The sequence below is a fragment of the Vipera ursinii genome (genome assembly GCF_947247035.1).
Source record: "Vipera ursinii genome assembly, chromosome: 6".
Classification (NCBI taxonomy): domain Eukaryota; kingdom Metazoa; phylum Chordata; class Lepidosauria; order Squamata; family Viperidae; genus Vipera; species Vipera ursinii.
In genome coordinates this window covers 73,695,912-73,709,166 of record NC_139515.1, presented here as the reverse complement: position 1 = coordinate 73,709,166, position 13,255 = coordinate 73,695,912, and the positions used below count along the sequence as shown (strand labels likewise).

At 39.7% G+C, this 13,255-nt stretch overlaps 1 protein-coding gene across 1 annotated transcript in view; it reads right to left on the bottom strand.

Moving 5' to 3' along the window:
• The window catches only part of SINHCAF (SIN3-HDAC complex associated factor), a 35,060-nt gene that overhangs the window by 18,285 nt on the left and 3,520 nt on the right, over nt 1-13,255 (bottom strand). The gene's annotated exons all lie outside the window — the stretch shown is intronic.

The window sequence follows — 13,255 nt, the reverse complement described above, 5'->3', positions numbered from 1 at the left end:
AAATGCTCCGCAAGTGCTCTAAATTAAGCATTACCACCACCGCCCGTCCATAAAGGCAGAAGTCTCAAATCCATCTTCATCGCTAAGGATCACTGGCAGCTTTTTCCGCCCTTCCTCTCAAGGCAAAGGACGTTACAGGAAATGCAATGAGACATGTAACAAGGTGACCCAAGACACAAGATATAATGCCAAAAGCGAACTGAAAAACAGCACCTGCCTTGTGGAAGGGACAGCTCTGCCAAGCTTAAAACAAGCAGTGAGAGGGATGGTGGGAAAGGGGGTTACAGTCCTATCTATTCTGGAGGGGAGGGGGTGAGGAGATTTTCTCTGCCATGGACAGTCACATCCAACAAGGAAAGTGCTGTCAGCACTAGGTTGCCTACTCTGTATGGGTGATGTGATAATCTGAAACTCTCACCATTCCATCACATTCACCTCTGGGTGAATATTTGCCCACATCCTTTCTACTTGCACGGAACAAAATAAAAATATAGCCGAAGAAGAAGAGTTTAAGAAATTATCAGCCTTACCAGGTAGGCCAGAAAGGAGACAACCACATAAGCTAATTCTATTTTATTGTAAAGCTACATTAACAGAATCTTGAAAGCACAATTCTTTGGTCATCTCCTTTACAGCTCGAGAAACTAGGAAGTCTCTACTGCTATCCACTACATAGCTGTGAGCTATGTTTTTTTCTTATTTGATGGTTCCCTAAGCACCATCTCTTTGCCCTGCCTCCTAATAAAGGTCTTTCCCAAATGCCATTACAGTAAACATACTTGCAATAATAGTAACTGGGTTTTACTTTAACAGCTGGTACTTTATTTTAGATTGTTATTCCTGCCAGGACAACATGAGTTGGCCAAGGCATCAGGCTAGAAAGCAAGAGATGGTGAGTTCAAGTCCCACATTAGCCATGAAAGCCAACTGAGTGATTTTGGGACAGTCATTCTCTCAGGCCAACTTACCTCACAGGTTTGTAACTGTGGGGAAAATAGGAGGAAAGTGTGTCGGATATGTTTGCTGCCTTGAGTTATTTGTGAAAATAATAAAGGAGGGTTATAAATAATAAAAAAGGCCAGGAAGATAAACAATAAATCAACATATTAAACAATACATCCAACATACTGAAAGAACAGTATTTTGGATAAGGTTAAATTAGACACATTTTCCACCTACAGGGTTTTTCCAGATTTTGGATTGTTCCATGGCACAAGGGTTTATTTACCTCCATCAGAGGTGGCTTCTATTGTTAAAAAGCACCTACAGCTTTCTAAATGCTGACTGGATATTAAGAGTTAAGCTGGTCCCCACCCACTAAATTGCAATCAGGAAGAGATGATGATAGAGTACAGGGAGGAAAGTTCCCTTGGAGCACTTTCATTCCCTATCTTAGTTTCCACAAGCGGAGATCTTTTCCATGGCTCTTTCTGGGGGCCAGATTCACAGAGGAGGATGGCTAAATTCACCAGATCTGATTCATTCATCTACAACTACACATTGTAATGGAATGTGTGGATGACCTTGGGAATGCGGGGAAGAGAGGCTGCCTAGGAAACAATCAGACAAGAGAGGCAGCAGCCTCCAGGGGCTGAACAGTCAGAAAGAAAGTTAGAAAGCCTGCCCTAATGAATCAAGCAGTCAAAAATGGTGCAGGAAGTTTGTTCTTTCAGACTTGCAAGGTTCTGTTAATGTCACCTTGCAGTAAAATAGAATTAGTTCATTTGGTCATGTTTCCCCATCTGGTTTACACCTGGGAGGGCTGATACACACCATATTAAATTAACTATGGGTTATAAACTACTATGACTTAAGTTTGCACAAAGCAAAAACACTATGGTTTGGTCCAGTATGTAAACCTAGTCAGGTTTATCACACAGTATCAGCTCAAAAATTACCGTAGGTACTGGTAGTCCTTGACTTACAACCATAACTGAGGCTAAAATTTCCATTGCTAAACAAGGTAGTTGTTAAGTAAGCTTTGTCCCGTTTTACAACCTTCCTTGTGATAGTTGTTAAGTAAGTAACATGGTTGTTAAGTGAATCTGGCTTCCCCATTGACTTTGCTTGTCAGAAGATCACAAAAGGAGGGAGGCAGTTTAAATGGGCCAGCTCTTCCAAAAATATTTTAACTAAACTGTTTCTTTTGTTCCAAATAATAATAATATATATATAAATAGAGGAAGAATTATTTGATGATCCAAATGCACTGACTTGGAAAGCTAGTTGGTAAAGAAAGAAAGCTAGAGTAAGATTGAAGGAAACAAAAGCTTTGACCTATTAGAGGGGATGCTATATTATTGAATAAAGGTTTCAATACGGTTAAGAATAGATTGTTAGAAATAGAAATATTATCATAACTAGATATTTAGGATTTGTAATTAGAATGTTATATTTTGGTATGAGAAGGGAAATAAGAAGAATATGTTAAGAATCTTGAATAAGGGACTTTTTTGGTTGCCCAAATATAACTTGTTTTGAAATTATAAATGATTGGGATACTTTGAATATGGATGGGAAAGTAAAATTGAATAAAAAAGTAAAAATAGGATATGGATTAAATAAGTGGAAATTGAATGCAAATGCAATTAAGATATGCTTTGGCTAAGAAAGATATTTTAAACTGATATTATTAGAAAAATGTAACAAATGTTGATATGCAATTGTACGTTTACTAACAATAATAAGAACTGTATTTGCTTTGGGAATATATTGTAAAATTTTGTTTTTGTAAAACTCTTTAATAAAAAAAAAAAGAATTGTATTTGCTTAATGCGGAAAAAATGTTATTACCAGAAGAAGAGAGGACATACTGGCGGGTGTAACATTGGACTTAATTGGAAAAACGTATATGTATCACTGAATTACTAATGGACTCATCACATTGTCTATTGTGCACTTGCTTGTGAAAACAGAAAATTAATAAAACATACATACGTGTGTGTGTGTCTGTGTGTGTGTGAGAGAGAGATCATGTGACCCCAAGGACACTGCAGCCCTCATAAATAAGAGCCAGTTGCCAAATGTCTGAATTTTGATCATGTAACCCTAGGGATACTGCAACAAATCATAAGTCAAGGTAGTCCTCAACGTATGACCACAATTGAGCCCAAAATTTCTGATGCTAAGCGAGAGTGAATTTTGCCCTATTTTATGACCTTTCTTGCCATAGTCATAAGTATGAACCAGTTGCCAAGCATCTGAATTTTGATCACGTGACTATGGGGATACTGTAATGGTTGTAAGGGTAAAAAAATGATCATAAGTCATTTTTTCAGTACTGTTGTAACTTTGAACAGTCACTAAACAAATGGTTGTAAGTTGAGGACTACCTGTGAGTAGGTAGGCAGGCAGCATACATACATGAGGGAGGGAGGGAGGGCTTTCATTGTGCAGCTGCTGGCTTTCTTCATTAAGTGTTTTTCTAGTACTTTCCATAAAGCCAGCTTATCAAGTGCTGTGTCCTTGAATAGGTGCCTGCAAGGTTTCTACTTTCAGAATCGGTTGAGGCCACGTCTGTCAAGCTTCTAAGAGAGCAGGACTAAGTATTGCCTTCTGTTCCACTGGCCATGTAAGAGTTGCTAACAATAACCCAGGCAGAAAGAATCTCCATGCATCCCAGCATGGTAAAAGATCTTGTTTTCACCCACTTGTCTTCCTTCAACCTTTTCTCCAATTTCTTCTTACACTCCCATCTTTTTTTCCAACTGATACATTTTAAAGCAGCCATCATTGTACTTTATGGGTAAATTACACTGCCCTGGACATCCTTACCTTCTATTTCAGTCCTCTGAACTGCTGTTTTTGAAAAGCCACAACTTCATAAAAGCTGTCATTCCTCAACTTCTATTCTACCTTCCCAGTTATGACTGCAGCACCACCTCCGGTATCGAAACAGCAGCTCTAATGTTCAGTGGCATAGTTAGTTCAAAGAAAACATGAACTCAATAAAAGACTTACTGTCCATAAGTCAACAGTATTAGAGATGGAAGCTGGAAAAATGCAAGAAACATAAAGGCTTCATTTGGTTATAAATCATTATTTTACTTAAACTGTCCACTTGGTCTTTTGATTTAGTTGTAAGATTAATCCAAGACAAAACTCTAAAAATTCTGAATATAACTTGAGAAGCTACTGATTTGGCAAATGATCTACTGAAAAGAGTTATTATCAGTGAGGGAATAAAACAAAATTGTTGAGAAAACTATTCGTTAAATTCCATGATAACACCCCAACTTTCTATATAATTTTGTAGCCATCACTTGTGCATTTAAAGATAGAATACTACCGAATGTAAAGTTAAATAAAAATTGTTAATTATTTGAGTGAAGGTTGTCTGATTTTTAATGCTGTAAATGCAGACTTTCTGAAGCTGATATCCAACGAGCATTTGAATCAACTAATTCGGTTCCATACTCATCAGCAGCAAATCCAAAGTCACAAAGTCCAAGGCAAAAGAACTTGATATTCAAGAAGACCTCCCTCCCATGAGTTGCATTTTAAAAAATCTGATTTTATTCTCTTAAAACCAAACAAGAGAAGTAAATACAAATAGTATGAAGGTGTATGAACTGCAATACACTTGAAAAGAGTTTTGTAAAAAGCCCAGCCCAAAGGAGTCAAAACTACAATACTGTAGGACAGTGATGTCAAAACTTTTAGAGACCCAAACTGCAACCCAAAACCCACTTATGTATCATCGGATGCTGGGTGGGCGTGGCCATTGGGTGGGTGTGGCTAATTGGGTGGGCATGGCCCACTGGGTGGGCGTGTCTGCAGTGATAACGCTAGACTGGGTGGGACTAAAAAGTTCAATCAATGAATTCACTTTGCAAGATCCTTTTTTTCCTGTGAGAAGTTGAAATTGATTAATTGAACCTTTTTTTTTTGCACACGGTGGCAAAGGCCTAAAGCAAAAAGGTTTTATAAAACCCAGCTGAAGGCCTAGGACTGGGGCGATGGTGTGCGTGCCCACAGAGAGGGCTTGCGCTACCACAGCTGTAGGATAAACCAACTCTGGTTAGAAACTACACTGAAACATGCAGGAATTATAAAGTACCCGAGGGCTGTTGGTTAGACTGGGAAGTTGAAAAAAACTTTCCAGTAGACAACAATAACAAAACACCTCCAGAATCCTGTTAAGAAATTTACAGGGAGTCCTTGACTTACAACCACAATTGAGCCCAAATATTTGGTTGCTAAGTGAGATGGCTGTTAAGTGAATTTTGCCCCATTTTATGACTTTTCTTGCCACAGGTATTAAGTGAATCACTGCAGTTAAGTTAGTAACACAGTTGTTAAGTGAATCTGGTTTTTCCATTGACTTTGCTTATCAGAAGGTCTTAAAAAAAATAAAAATAAATCACAAAATGTGATCTCATGACCCTGGAACAGTGGAATGGTCATAAATGTGAACCATTTGCCAAGCAACCAAATTTTGATCATGTGACCATCAGGATGCTGTAACAGTCGTGTGAAAAACGGTCATGTCACTTTTTCAGTACCACTGTAACTTCAAACGATCATTAAATGGACTGTTGTAAAGTTGAGGACTTCTTGTACCTGGACCAGTCAGCAAGAATTGGTCTTGATTCAAAAGCATCTTTATCTTTTCAGTGAAGACTGTTGGCCAGAATGGGACAAATGAGAAATCCTGGTCCCTCAACTTTGCCCTGATCTTATTTGTTACACATTTGTTTGACAAGATGCTCCAAGCAGAATACGAGAAAACATTAAAAAATGAAATAAGATTTACTAAAGCTTCCAACAGTTGCATTCAAATGTTAAAAGCAAATTCTTTGGGTCCTGGAAATGGGTTTTTTTTAAAAAAAGCAAACATATAAATTTATTGTGCCACACCAGAAAAAACCCTTTCTTCCTTAAGAAACAACGGAGGTGGGAAGTTGGGATTCTGTAATACTTCGGATCAGGAAAAGACTACAACAGAAATTGTAGCTCTGCTGAATTCCCGTTATACCAAGTACAAGACAGAGAGAAAGGAAATGTAGCATCAGATACTGAGAAGGCAAAGGGGAATTCTCAACAACATTTGCTCTTCAAATACCTCAACCACTGGCTAAAGTTCTAGTACTTTACTCTTATGGCTGATTCATAAGCAAAAAACCAAAACCCTTATTCTAAAGGAGTGTTTGTTCTGTTGTTGGAGGGGAACAGAGGTATGGGTGGGAGAATTAAAGAGCTATGTCTCTTTTCCAGAAAAAGAGTAAATAAACCGTAAGACTGACATTTCTCAGAAAGTTCTCTGGAGCCAACATTTTTTGATGTCAGAACTATTTGGTGCAAATCCCTCCCACCAAACAAGCAGAGGAACGCCTTGACTTGGTAGCAGAGTTCACTCTTTATGTGGTAGAAAATAAGGAAGATGTAGAGCCAGTCTCAATAAAGGTAGTTTTATTTAGTCTTTCTTGGTCTCTTTACTTAAAGAGGCTGAGACCTATGTCTGCTGGGGGAGGCGGCGGCAAAAAGCAAAGATGGTGTACATTACTATGTGCCTGAAGCTTTGTCTCCCTTTTGTATGTACATGTGAAAAGGGCACAGCTCTAATTGTGCAGAAATAACCAGCATCTTGGATTGTGGCCCAATCTCAAGTAGGCTTCTGTATTTAGTTTCTTAAATCTTCCAATATGGCAGAGAAAAATGCTGGTGTAAAAGTCTAATAATCTGACTCAGCTTGCCTTATACCTCATATATATATAAAATTTTAAGGCAGTCCTTGACTTACAACCACAACTGAGCCCGAATTCCTGTTGCTAGGTGAGACAGTTGTTAAGGGAGTTTTGTCCCATTTTACAACCATTTTTGCAAGGTGTTAAATGAATCACTGCAGTTAAGTGAATCATCTGGTCTTTAAGTAAATCAGGCTTTCCCCATTGACTTTGCTTGTCAGAAGCCGGCTGGGAAGGTTACAATTGGTGATCCCGTGCAACGGTCATAAACACATGCCAGTTGCCAAGGCAACTATAAACAAGGCAATAAACAAATAATGGCAGCCTGGAATGCTGAAGAAGCCCCATAAATATGAAAAATATCAGGCAAGTAGAATAACAAATTGTGCTGGATGCCAGTGGCTATGCAGACTAGAATTCCAACCAAGTTATGCCCAGTCTGGTAACTTTGCTAGTTGTGGCGGTCTTAAGGTATCTGAAAGGTGCCATGTTGGGGGAAAATGTGTTAGATTGAGTTCATATAAGATTATAACTACTGTTTCCCTTATTTTATTTGCCACATAGCATACAGGTAATCCTCACTTACCAACAGCGATTGGGAGTGGAAACTCTGTTGCTAAGCAACGTGGTCATAAAATCACATGACCACACCCAACCTACAATGGCAGTTCATCAATTCCCATTGCAGTCGTTGAGCAAATCATCAGTTTATTAAACACAACATCACATGACTCTGACTTGCAACTTCCTGCTGGCTTCCCCATTGACAGTGCTTGCTGGAAGGCAGCTGTGAAGCTCCCTGTGGCCCTGGGATTATTAAACGTGTGCTGTTTGCCAAGGGCTCAATTTTAATCTTGTGACTGAAGGGACACTGCAACAGTCATAAGTACAGGAGCAGGTTAGATATGTCACTTTTTGCAGCTTTCTTGACACTTCAAACAGTCATTAAACAAATGGTTGTAAGTTGAGGACCTCCTGCATTTATACTTTTTAAAAATTAGTGACATTTTCAGCTGATGGCGCCATCATACATGATGTTGTGGATTCAAAAATAAGAAAAATTAATGTATGTGTAATATTGAAGACAATATCTCATGACTTCTCATGCAAAATTTGGCAATGTCACAACATCTGGGTAACTTTTAATTAATAACAATGATGGTAAAGATGTCAGCCTTGTTATTTTCTTTTTACTTCTTTTGCCTTGAAATTTTTGCAACCCCCTTTTTTTGCATTTGCTTTCCTAGACCTATTAAATATAAATAAGCAGTCCAGTCCCCGAAGTGTTAGACAGCAACTGAGAAACTATTTTTTTAAAAAAAAAACATTTACCAACCTTCCTAACTTGAAAGCGGTGTCAGCCTCTTGTAGGAGCTTTCAATTTCATGATGAGCATTAAGCATATTTCTATTTCAAGAAAAAAAAATCTTCTTCAAAACCTGTCCAATTATTTGTAATGAAGAGCAATGGATGTGAAGTAGAACATCAATCTTAAATATACGTTTGAATTCCAAGGTTACTTTTAATAACTCAAATTGCCTGCAATGGAATGTGTGGGTGACCTTGGCGGACAAGGGGAAAAGGTGCTGCCTAGGAAACAATCAGACAAAAGAGGCAGGAGCCTCCAGGGTCTTAAAGGTCAGAGAAATAAATTTAGGAAGGATGCACCCTAATTGATCAAGCATTTAAAAGCTTGCAAGATTCTGTTACTGCAGCCTTACCCAAAAGTAGAATTAACTGTCTGGTTTCCTGTCTGGTTTACCTGGGAGGGCTGACAGGTGCTTAAAATTCTCTGGCCACTAGCTTAAAATCCTCCACCATTAACAGCTGTCCCATGTGGTAGATCACAGGTGTCAAACTCGCCGCGTCACGTGACGGGACGTATCACGAGTTTTTTTTCCGCATTGCTGGAGCTGAGGTGGGTGCGGTCTCCACATGATGCAACCGGCCCGCGGGCTGGCAGTTTGACACCCTTCTGGTAGATCAGGGGTGTCAAACTCAATTTCATTGAGGGCCGCATCAGCATTGCGGTTGCCCTCAGGGGGCCGGGTGGGTATGGCCAGGGCGGGCGTGGCCTACTGGGTGGGCGTGGCTAGAGTGCGTATGGCCTACTGGGTGGGCGTGGCCAGCTCTACATCATTCGCATCAAGGTTGCCTATGGGGGCCTGGGCAGGAGTGGGACAGATCTGAGGGTCTCTGGCAGAAGGAGGGTCTCTGGGCCAGGGCCAAGGCAGTGGGGGCCATTCCCTCACTGTTTCCAGGATGGCTTCGCGGGCCACATGAAATCACTTCGCGGGCCTGATCTGGCCCCCGGGCCTTGTGTTTGACATGTCTGTACCTGGTAGATCATTTACATTTTACTGAATGAAATGAGGTACTAATTCAGTTTTGCGGAGTCTGGACTTTAAAGTGATATTAAAGCGAAAAGAAACAAAAAACCCCAAAAGGGCATAATGTGATGGCCGATTTCCTGCCATTTTGAACTGAGGAAATCTGTTACTAAAACAGATTTCCCCCACCTCAAATAATGTGCTGTCCACCTTTGGCATACAGAAAAGTGACAGCATCACACATTCTCATGTTTGTACTCTCAGTTCTCCACAATACATCTCTGGGAGATGTTAAAACTCTGAATGACGCAGCCTAGTTGTGACAGAAACATCCAGATGTGAAAATACATGGTAGCTCTTTTATAAAAGGTAACAGGTGGACAAACCTGCAACCAAAAAGAACTCATCAATATTTTAACTAGCCCTCCCCCACCCCCAATTTTCCACAGCTGAAAAGCATTTTCATTGCGCCGCTAAAATTATATGCCAGAGTTCACACACCCATAGTATACAAATTCAATATTGCACCCACCAAACTGCAAGGTGCTTCATGTCATAACAGTCAGAAACTATTTCTGCCATTGCAAAGATTGCAGTAGACTGGAGTCTGTTTATTCTCGTTTTATCCCAAAGCTAGATAGGATCAAGCGCAGCCCTATCCTCCTGGATATTAAAATGTACACAAGAATAAAGCAGCAGGGCATTTTCAACTAATCTCACCAGCAGCCTTTTAACTCAGGAATTTACTCCCTGCCTTGCTAGAGTTTTCAGACCACAGAGCAGGCTTTCCATCTCACTGAGAATTCCTGATAGCCGGGAGGCTTTGAAGACAAAACACTGTCCCTTTTTGACTACATCTAATGCAAGGGATCCCTAGGAGTACTGAACAGAGTGGGACTTATTTCTGACTCAATGGGTCTGTTCAGGGTTTCTCTCTTAGATGAGTTCAGCATTGTTGCATGTGAAAAGAATTCGGTTCCCACAGTATGGATGAGAGCAATTCCTGTACTTTTAGTTTAAAGAGCCACGCTTTTAGCAAAACACCCCTTCTCGTTATAACTATGGCAAACATTTTTAAAGGCAGGGACAAAGATATCAAAGAAAATTTCTTTCCACCACTAGAATAGATATTCTGTCAAAGGAACTGAAAATAACAGCTTGTTAGTGCACTGTGTATACACACAAATTCCTTTTCACACCAGAAAAGTTGTGGTACTCAACTGGAATCTTTTGTCCCAGGACATAAGATGTCAATATGCAACATCAATTCTATAAACAACAAAATGTGTCCAAAACTTCCAGATTCTATGGCTGGCTCAGTCTTTTCCCATTTTTCTGCAAGAAGGTGAAGACAATTTCATTTCAATATAATCTAAGCTGCTAGTCCTTAAGATCTACTTTTAAAATATACTTTTCTTTATATTTCTCATGTGCTATTTTTGGATTTATTTGAATTGCTTAAAGTTGGTCCTTTTCCTGTTCTACTGTAGCTGCAGAATGACACATACTGTATAAAAATTATCATCACCAAGGACTGTAAAACAGAATCCAGGTGGAACAATACAGGAGGAACAAAGATTTAGCTTTTAGCTGGAAAAGATACATATTATTTATTTTATTTATTTTATTTTAATCCCATTTATATCCCGCCCTTCTCCAAAGACTCAGGGTGGCTTACAATTTAAGCACAAACCAATGTGCTTAGCAATATTTCACTAACCCTATTATGATAGGGTTAGTGAAATAATTTCCAACCTGTGGTCTGGGGACCAATAATGTCTATCTGTCATGTTATAGACCTCAAATTGGAGTTGAAATTCACAAGTCTTAAAATTGCCAAAGTTTAAATGGTCTATGGTCCCCAATCCCCAGTCCATGGACCAGTAGTGGCATCGGTCCACACAAAAATGCAAAGCCCCTTCTGTGGGATGCAAGCAGCACACTTTACCATGCCTCCTCTGGTCCACGGAAAAACCTTTCTCCAGGAAACCGGTCCCTGGTGCCCAAAAGGTTGGGGACCTCTGGTCTAGATGCATCTCTGCAGTTTCAAGCAGGATGGTGTATCTTTCTCAGTCCTATAAAAAATGCCAAGATTGATGCTGACACTTCCTATTTGTAATCCATGTGTTTTTTCGCCATGGTTTTCACCAATAAAGGTATATTCAAGGCCATAAAATCCAGAATGCTTTTCTTCAAACTTCTGTGTACATTTAAGAATATGTGACACACTGGGATTCTAGTAAAATATTAATGTTTCAAGCCAAAGCAGCTTAATATGTTCATGAAAAATGGATCACTAGTACCACAAAAACCTATCCTAAAGATGTTATGAGTTGTGCATTTGGCACACATGCTGTGTTGCAAGGACCATCAAAGGTTCATTATAATTTCTCTGCCAAGAAAAACTGTCTGGGTGATGTACTAGCAAGCTACTAGCAAACTACTATCTCTTAGCCCTGGAATTCACAACAGTGCATTCTTTCTTCTCCAGGTTGTTGCTATTAGAATTCAGGCACCAAAAGATAATTTGTTTCTTAAAGTTGCTATGGAAAAAAGATTGATGCAACAATCACTAAACTTCCCTGGATTCCCTGATTTTAATGTTAACGAACTTTTGTATTTATGACCCAAAAAAGCGTTTACAATTTGAAAAAGTTTTATATTTAGATTTAATGTATTATTGCTGTTCATATAATGGTGCCAACATAGGGAGGAAGGATGGATGGGTTCCAGGTTTTAAAACAATTTTTATAATTTGGTATGTGAGGTACAGAAGGCAGAATTTCAGCAGATGTGATTATGTTTACTTGGACTTCACGTATGAACGTTATTGATTCAATGAGTGTTATTTTTATGTTAAAATGCACATGGCTGCAACCAATGGTAGTACCCAATAAGATCAAAGGTATTTTAGGGATAAGCTGCTATTGCACCACAGATGTACATACAGGAATGCTGAACAAAATGGGATAAGGTTTTGACTTAAAAAAAAATAGCCAATCAATGTGGAACACCCATGTTATTGAGATGGGAAAAATGTTTCAAAAGTTCTCAGCCTTCTTTGCCTTCAATATGCATCATTGCCCTTAAGGGAAAGGAGAAATTATAAATTCAAAATGACTGAAGTGGAAAGGCATTTCCAAGCAAGGAAGCAATAAAAACAGTATCTGCAACTGAGAGAAAGGCCACACCAGGGCATACAAGCAGGCTGTGCCTCAAACAAAGACCACCCATCTGTGTCCACCTCGCCAAAGCTGACCTACTTTTCAAAACAGACCCCAGTGCATGGAGGAAAAATCAGAGGCTTCCCTCCTGCAGCCAGAGGAAAGGCCAAATCGCAAAGCGCTGGGAATTGTGTTCATTAAGATCTGCATTATCAAATCTTCTTTAAAAGGAGGCAAAGCTCAGGGATATTAAGGGCTCCCATAAGTTGCAATGATACTCCACTCCTTTCTCCGCCCCAATCAATCACTACCACAGAGTTTCAGGATGGACACCCAGAACTTTATGGTTGCTTCAGGCATGATTTGATTAACAACCACCTAATGATCAACCTAATGATCAGGCAGGGTGGGAACCGCAGAAGTAAAAACAAGGCTCCCGCTGGAAAAGCCTCTCACAATCCTCTCTTCCCAGTATGTGCAATGTTGAGGTTTCCTATTTTCTTTTCAACCACTACTTTCATGCCAAATAATGGCAACTCATTGCCTGGGTGGCTTCAAAGAGATGCAAAATACTTGTCTCCTAGACTGCACAAATGCCATTGGGGGAGGAATAATGAGAGTTGGAAAGGACTTTGGAAGTCTTCTAGTCCAAACCCCCTGCTCACGCAGGAGACCCTATAACAGGGGTAGGCAACCTTGGCTCTTTTACGACTCGTGGACTTCAACTCCCAGAATTCCTGAGCCAGCCAGGAATTCTGGGAGTTGAAGTCCACGAGTCATAAAAGAGCCAAGGTTGCCTACCCCTGCCCTATACCATTTCAGACAAGGGAATGGGACAACTTGGCACAGCCAACTCACTGCAGCCAACTCGCCACAGGACAACTTGCCATGGCACAACTCACTGCGGAACAATTTAACAATTCTATTTAATTATTTAAATAAAACAAAAAAGTATTATTTTTGTTGAGCACATTCCATTGTCTCTCCTTTTGCATCCTTTCTTTAAAGATTCTATTCCACCATTTCTTTGCTATTAGTGTAACTTTTGTCCAGCAACAAGTTGTCCTTGTGGCGA